Here is a 7,226-nt window from a genome sequence, read left to right as displayed (position 1 = left end):
TATTGTCCCAGAAGAGTCACCAAGTGAAGCAAACACCTTCCTTGCAGAAACGTGAGGGCCAGACATGATCATTATCACCATTTTTGTCCCTCCTCCTCCAAACTTTTGCATGTTCTTTCCACTCTTTGAGGGCAGCAATTTTCTTTTTCGTTATGAAAAAGGGATCCTGGGTTTCAGAGGCTCCAAGCACTCAAAAAATGGAGTAAAAAAACAGTTCTGTTTCTCCCCCCTCAAGAACAGCAGGAGGATCCAGCCCTGCCTTGAGCATCAACCAAACCCATCACACGCCCCGTCAACAGAAAATATCTTTGGGATCTTTCTTGTCCATTTTGCAAGTGTAAATTCCTACTAAATAGGAATTTACAGCTCCTTCAAATCCGGAGAAGCATTAAAAGCAGTTCATAATGCCCCAGTTTTATCCAAAAAGAAAAAAAAAAGCCAGCCCTCCCAGTGTGCAACTGGTCCAGAGAGCTGGCTCTGCTCCTTAGCTTGAGCCAGATTCCTTTTTGTAGGACAACCGGAATAACTCCACACAATAACCCTAAAAATATCTGCATTGTACGTCAAATTCTCTGAAGCTGAATGATTTCTTCGAAGGTGGAAAGAGAGACAGAGTCATCACGATACCAGAGGCGAGCGAAACCGAAAAAGACTAAATCAACTGAACCCTTCCCAGCCCCAAATCTGCCTTTTCCTTATCAACTCCCTTTCAGTCATTCGAGGAGTGACACCCAAATTTTGACTCTTGGCTACTAGAATCTGGCACATGGGTGCTGTGCAGAAGCCAGGTGTGTTTAATTCCCCCAAAATACCCAAGCATCCAAAGGCAAACACAAACAGAACGTGTGCCAAGCGAGCACAACCCTGGACCTGTGGAAATAGAGAGCAATGCCAAGAGGTTAACAAAATATCATAAAATCCACCTAAATCCCAGTCTCTCTGAGAGTTTTGGAAGCCCCACAGCCTCTAAAACCTCCTGGCTAACCAAACTGTGCTCATGGACTACTAAAAACTTTGAGATAGAAGGTAATTATGGTTAAATTGTTCTTTTGCTGGCAAAACATCTAGCACGGACGGTAAATAATGTTATCAGCCCAGGGAGAAAAAAAAAATAAAAACAAATAAAAAAAGAGGTGTTTTTGCCAAAGTAAACTGTGGCTACTCAAGAAGGGATCACCGGCAGAGCTGCGTGCCAAGGTTTGCACCACTGGCAAGCCCAGAGCCAGCTCTGGTGGCCACTCACCGGGCTGGCTACCAACCCGCGAGGTGGAGCTGGCACCCTGCTGGCTCTCCACGCTCCTAAGGAGCCGGGTGAGATTAAAAGCAGGAGTATTTAATTAGAACAGAGGCGATTTAAGACTGTCAGTGCCCATCAGCTGCCCAGCTCTCAGCCGGGGGAGCATCCATAAAGCTTTCCCTGCGGCAACTTGCTCTTCACACTGGGGTTCCTGCATCAAAAACAAAGCTGAACCTCAGTGGAGACCCAAATCATAGAATCATGGGATGGTTTGGGTTGGAAGGGACCTTAAAGACCATCTCATCCCACCCCCTGCCCTGGGCAGGGACACCTCCCACCAGCCCAGGTTGCTCCAAGCCCCCTCCAACCTGACCTTGAACCCCTCCAGGGATGGGGCAGCCACAGCTTCTCGGGGCAACTTGGGCCAGGCTCTCACCACCCTCACACCAAACAAGTTCTTCCCCACATCTCAGCTCCATCTCCCCTCTTTCAGGGTCAAACCCTTCCCCCTCCTCCTAGGGCTCCCCTCCCTGATGCAGAGTCCCTCCCCATCTCTCCTGGAGCCCCTTGAGGGACTGGAAGGGGCTCCAAGGTCTTCATGGAGCCTTCTCTTCTCCAGGCTGAACCTCCCCAACTCTCTCAGCACCCCCTCCCAGCAGAGGGGCTCCAGCCCTCCCAGCATCTCTGTGGCCTCCTCCGGACTTCTTCCAACACCTCCATGTCCTTCTGCTGTTGGTGGCCCCAGAACTAGAGGCAGCAATTGGGGGGTGTCTCCCCAGAACGGAGCAGAGGGGCAGAATCCCCCCCCTTGGCCCTGCTGGCCATGGGGCTGGGGATGCAGCCCAGGGTGTCCACGCTGTGGTGCCAGCCCTGCTCTTGCCAAAGTGCTCAGAAACGGGCTCAAAACCCACCCTTGGTGGCCACTGAATGTCCATGGCCTCCTTGGGAGCAAGGCAGACACTAAGATGCTACTTGTTTGTAAAGTCCATCAAGTTTCCATCGCCCTGTGTAGGTCCCTCTCCTAATGACCAGCGCTGATACGGATTTGTTTGGGATTGTCATTGAGACAATCTGTTGGGAGCCAAGTCCTCTGCCGGGGACACGGGCTCCTTACATCACCCAGGGCCAACTCACCGGCTACCGGCAAGGAGAGCACATAAGCCCTCAATACCAGCCTGGAAAAAAAACCAAAAAACCCTCTTTTGAGACCCTCAAGCAGTGAAAAATACACATATTATATTATGCCCAGAGAAGCTGTGGTTGCCCCATCCCTGGAGGGGTTCAAGAGCAGGTTGGAGGGGGCTTGGAGCAACCTGGGCTGGTGGGAGGTGTCCCTGCCCAGGGCAGGGGGTTGGAACTGGATGATCTTTAAGGTCCCTTCCAACTCTTAACCATTCTGTGTGATTCTCTATACAGCAAACCTGGCACCTTCCTCTCAACAGGTCCACGTTGGGATGGTTTCTTGGCCAACTCGAGGGGGTCCCTGGCTAAGTTTGAGTGAAAAAAAAAGAAAATTAAAAAGCCGAAGTTTACAGCAAAAAAACAGCTGCAGCCACTTTAAAAACCAAAGGAGACGGGAGGGGATTCCTAGATGTCAGCAGGCAGGGAAATTCTCCACCTGTTTCGCAAGGTTAGGGAGCTGCCAGCACGGCCACTAATAGATCATTAATACAAGAACAGCGGGGGCTTTGTGCCAAAGGCAAATCCCCCCCCCCTCACCCCACCTGCTGGGGAATGTAAATCTGACCCCGGCAGGGGAAGGAGGGGGGGGGTTGGCTCCCATTTTAAAGCTACTTTTAAAGCAGACGTGATTTTGCACATCGTGTACTTGGAAGATCTGGCTGGGGACACCATGGGGAGGCAGGAATCGGCGGCTCCAGGTGGGAAATCTGAAGGAAATAACACCTAAAAGCGCTCGGTTTGGAGCAGGCAGAGCCCAGCCTGTTCCATCGCAGCCAGGAAAAGGCAGTCACCATCAATAAAGGAGAATTTGAGGACTTGGGATTGTCACTGCAGCACGAAAAAAAACCAAAAAAGGCCAATTCACACACAACAGGGGTCTGGGTGTCTCTTCCCATCTCACACCTTCGTGCTCCCACCCGAGCTCCATTGGCACGGGAGAAAAATAGCACCAGGAAAACCATTTTCACCATGTGCTTACTCCAATATTTGACATTTATACCCACCCTTCACCTCCTAACCACAGCGAGGGGCGGACGGTCTGAAGGGAGCTGCAAACTAATTAAAATCTTCCCGGCGGCCACACTGCACATCAGCCACAGCAGTTTTCTTGCAAAGCAAAGAGGAAGTAGCCCCCCAAAAAGGCCATAAATAGGTTCTAGCAATGCTTCCAGAGCAGCTTCACAGACCTCCCCGTGCCAGGGATGGAGCTCGATGACAGGAGCACCCCCCTGGTTATCGCTGAACCAGCAGAACCATCCTCTGAGCTTCTGTTTGGGGTCTTCCTCCAGGAAACCTTTGAGATATGTATCTGAAATATCACTTTTGGGATAATATCCTCACTGCTGTTCGAGAAGCCATTTTACCACGTTCACTAGACCTCAGTAACTGATAAAATGGAATGTCTTCTACAGCAGGCAATGGAACGGAAGAACCTTACTGGGATCAACATTGACACCACTTCTCCCTGTTTTACTGAAATTCACCCTGAACCACTTGTCTTACACAGGAGAGCTCATGGAATGATTTGGTTTGGAAGGGACCTTAAAGACCATCTCATCCCCCCCCCTGCCCTGGGCAGGGACACCTCCCACCAGCCCAGGTTGCTCCAAGCCCCCTCCAACCTGCCCTTGAACCCCTCCAGGGATGGGGCAGCCACAGCTTCTCGAGGCAACCTGGGCCAGGCTCTCACCACCCTCACACCAAACAAGTTCTTCCCCACATCTCAGCTCCATCTCCTAATTTTTGGTTTAAAACTGTTCCTTCTCTTCCTATGGCTCCCCTTCCTCATCAAGAGTCCCTCCCCATCTCTCCTGGAGCCCCCTGAGGGACTAGAAGGGGCTCTGTGGTCTTCATGGAGCCTTCTCTTCTCCAGGCTGAACCCCCCCAACTCTCTCAGCTCCCCCTCCCAGCAGAGGGGCTCCAGCCCTCCCAGCATCTCTGTGGCCTCCTCTGGACTTCTTCCAACAGCTTCGTGTCCTCCTGATGTTGGTGGTCCCAGAGCTGCAACAGCTCCGTGTCCTTCTGATGTTGGTAGTCTCAAAGTCAGACAAAGTAGATCCTTGCACACTCTCACCAGATCCATCTCAGAGCAGGGAAAGTGCTTTAAATTGCATTTTACGGCCACCACCACTGCAAAGGTATTCACTGAAGGGGGAAGCACTAGGAAAACCAGGAGATTGATGCAGGTTTCTGGAGAGCTAAACTCCACAAGCCCCCACTGGCAGCAGATCCAGGCTCCCAGCTGGAGGAGGTGGTGTTACTCAACACGCTCACATCCACCCCTGCTCCTAATGCAAACACAGCCAGATCCTATTAAGGCTTCGGAGCTGGATCTCCAGTGTGAGACAGCAGTCTCATAGTGAGAGACAGCAGCGAGGTTTTCCTTCGGAGGCTGGAGGTCCCAAGCCCGAGTGAAGCCCTGACTTTCCTCCTCCCTCCCAGCTGCACTGAGATTTCCTCTTCCTACCCATTTTGAGGCCTCACCCTTCATCCTCCACCTCCGATCCATGCCATCCCAACCAGGGATGCTCTGGCTGCAGAGCTGCTCCCCATCCCTTCTCCTCCTTGCCCTGAGGGCTTTTCCCACTAGACTTGACCTGGCTCCCAAATGCCACCGGCCTATGCCTCCTGGGTGCCCCGAGCCTGGCAGACCAGCCTCTGAGAGCTGTTCAGAGCCAAGTCTTGCATTATAGGATAATGCTGATGCCTTTACGTAGCCCGTTTCCTCGCTCCCGCTGCTTAACGATGTCTAATTCCATTAGCATCCAAGACATTAACGCGCTGTAGGTCTAGGAAAACACACCCACCATCCCAACGCAAGCTGCAGAGGATCCAACAGGGAACACCTGGAAAACCAGCCAAGTCGGGAAGGATCCCGGACAAATATAGGTCTCTGAGGAGTATCTTTAGATTAGCAGGAGGCTCTGCCCCCACCGAGACCCCAGGATTTACCTAAATAGCTCCTTTCATCACAGCTCCCGGCGTTTTAGTGCTATTTTAAGCCAGCACCCTGCCCTACTTCCGAAGGAACAGCCTTCTCCTTGCCCGTGCAACCCAAGGAGCACCAACACCATCACAGAGAGAGGAGAGAAATCCCTCTCAACTCTGCCCTTCCATGATTAAATGAAAAAAAAAAAAAAAAAAAAATTACTATTTTGCCACTGTACCAGGCTAACGGGGGCTTCATTTGTTCTAATTGCAGCCTTGGAAAAGGGGGGAATGGGATTAACCTGAAAGAAGAAAAATCATATTAAAGATGGGGGCTCTGGAGGGACACAGCCTTCCCTCCTTCTCTGCCCCACCTCCAGCATCTGGTGTTATTCTCGGAAGAAATAAATAAAAAGACAGCCCAATCTGCTTTCCCCGATGCCTTATCACAGTTTTCTAAACAGGTTTTAGTAGCCAAGGCTAGGGCTGGGGGTCAGGTTTTGCCACCAGTGGTGACATTTCTGTTAATTCACACGGCAGCACAGCTTCTCTGCTCCAGGCTATAAAGAAACCGGGTTCTGGGAAGTTCCTTAGATTAAAAAAAAGGGCATCGCCAGCTCTTTTTGGGGCAGACAAGGGCTACATGAAGCATGTTAGAGCCAAAAAGCTTGTGTTAACCCTAAAATGTTTGCAGAAGTGGCGCTTGGCTACTTCTGCAAACATTTTAGGGTTAACACAACTGGCGCTAGGCCACTTCTGATTCATTTTTTGAATTAAACACCACCTAATCTGGTCAAATCAGCACCAATTCTGCAACCCCTCAATCTCAGCGCAGGCCGAAATCTGCCCTTTTTCTTCGCGCACCCCATTGACAAATAAGGAAGCATCTTTCCCACAAAAATATCCCAAAATACCAGATTCCCAAGTATTTTGGAGAGGTCCTACGGGGCTGATGCTTACGGGGTATCTACACTCCAGACCTTCTTGAGCTCTCTCCAGACAAGTGGCTGTTGGATGACACAACTTGCTTTTTCGAGATCCCATCGCCGTGTCTTGACTCAGCTGGTATTTGCACTTTTCCTCTGGCAGGCCCGAGGTCCGAGGCCACGCACCTTGCCCTTTAATCTCCATTTTTAGCCATTTTCGCAGCTCTTTCTTTCCTTTTTTTTTCCCCCCCTCCCCAAGCCTTCCTTATTAGCTACAAAACTCAACAAACCAAACCAACCAAAGCATCACAGAACATAAACACGACACAGTGACCTCGGTGATGGTGCTGTCTATTTTTTTTCTTTTAACAACCACAATTTCCCTTGTATTTAAGATTTGTCTTAAGCCTTCCCTTGCTTTGCATGCCACCACAAAGCTACTTTTGACTTTTGCATGGGTGTGATCGGTTATAAAAAATTCTGTGCAGCTCCCAAGGGGAGAAAGCCCAACGCTCAACCATCCCACTGCATTTCAGGAGCCGTAGTTTATGTTAAAAACAAGGTAAAAAAGGAAATTGACGCATTTTTCATAAAAGGATGTGTAAGAAAGCATTGTGTCAGGGGTCTTACACCCTCCAATACACACTTTAAATCTTCCAACCAGGAGAGAAAACCAAACCAGATACACACCTGGAAAAGCCCAAGCTTACAAAAGGACAGCAAAGCACAAACTTGGAAAAAAAAGCTTATTTTTAGGGTGTTTTCTTGGTTTTTTACAGGACACATTAAGCTACACGCTCTCAGCACCGCTCTCAGCTTTACCACCATGAATATCAAGCCAGTGGCTCGGTCTGCCTGTCTACAGAAAAGCTGAAATCTGGGTTTTTGTTTCATAAAACACAGCCCAGGCACTATGGAAGAGTACGGGGGGGCACAACGAGGGATGTCACCCC

This window comes from Calidris pugnax, unplaced genomic scaffold, assembly GCF_001431845.1.
Source record: "Calidris pugnax isolate Ruff unplaced genomic scaffold, ASM143184v1 scaffold658, whole genome shotgun sequence".
Classification (NCBI taxonomy): Eukaryota; Metazoa; Chordata; class Aves; order Charadriiformes; family Scolopacidae; genus Calidris; species Calidris pugnax.
Note: the sequence above shows the minus strand (reverse complement) of the source record.